General features: G+C 46.1%; 1 protein-coding gene across 1 annotated transcript in view; it reads right to left on the bottom strand.

Moving 5' to 3' along the window:
* DMXL2 (Dmx like 2) overlaps positions 1 to 482 on the bottom strand; it is a 145,315-nt gene that overhangs the window by 143,858 nt on the left and 975 nt on the right.

The following is a 482-nucleotide window of genomic DNA, read 5'->3' as shown; positions in this document are numbered from 1 at the left end:
TCCGGTCAAGGGCATGTACCTTGGTTGCGGGCACATCCCCACTGTGGGGGCGTGCAGAAGGCAGCCGATCGATGTTTCTCTCTCATCGATGTTTCTGACTCTCTGTCCCTCTCCCTTCTTCTCTCTAAAAAATCAATAAAATATATTTAAAAAAAAAAGAGGTTCTAACACGTTATCATTTCTATACACTTTGCTCGCACAAACAAGAAAGCGCTGTCATAAAATGTCACATTGCCGTGGCCTTAAAAACAAACCAGCCTACTTTGCAAATGGATTAAAATATTACCTAGGAAGGTTTCCAAACCGTGATCTCGTGTAAGAGCCATCGGGCCACTGTCACGCAGACCCTTTTATTCTAAACATTTCCGGGGCAGAGAATGAATGTTTCTATTTTCTTCTTGGAATTAAGATTCTGCATATCAGGAGACAGAGGGCTGGGCTGGGTGTGAAGCCGCAGGCTCCAACGTCTCCCGGCCGCCCGC

The sequence above is a fragment of the Myotis davidii genome, unplaced genomic scaffold (assembly GCF_000327345.1).
Source record: "Myotis davidii unplaced genomic scaffold, ASM32734v1 scaffold132, whole genome shotgun sequence".
NCBI lineage: Eukaryota > Metazoa > Chordata > Mammalia > Chiroptera > Vespertilionidae > Myotis > Myotis davidii.
Note: the sequence above shows the minus strand (reverse complement) of the source record. Positions and strands in the feature narration are given on the sequence as shown.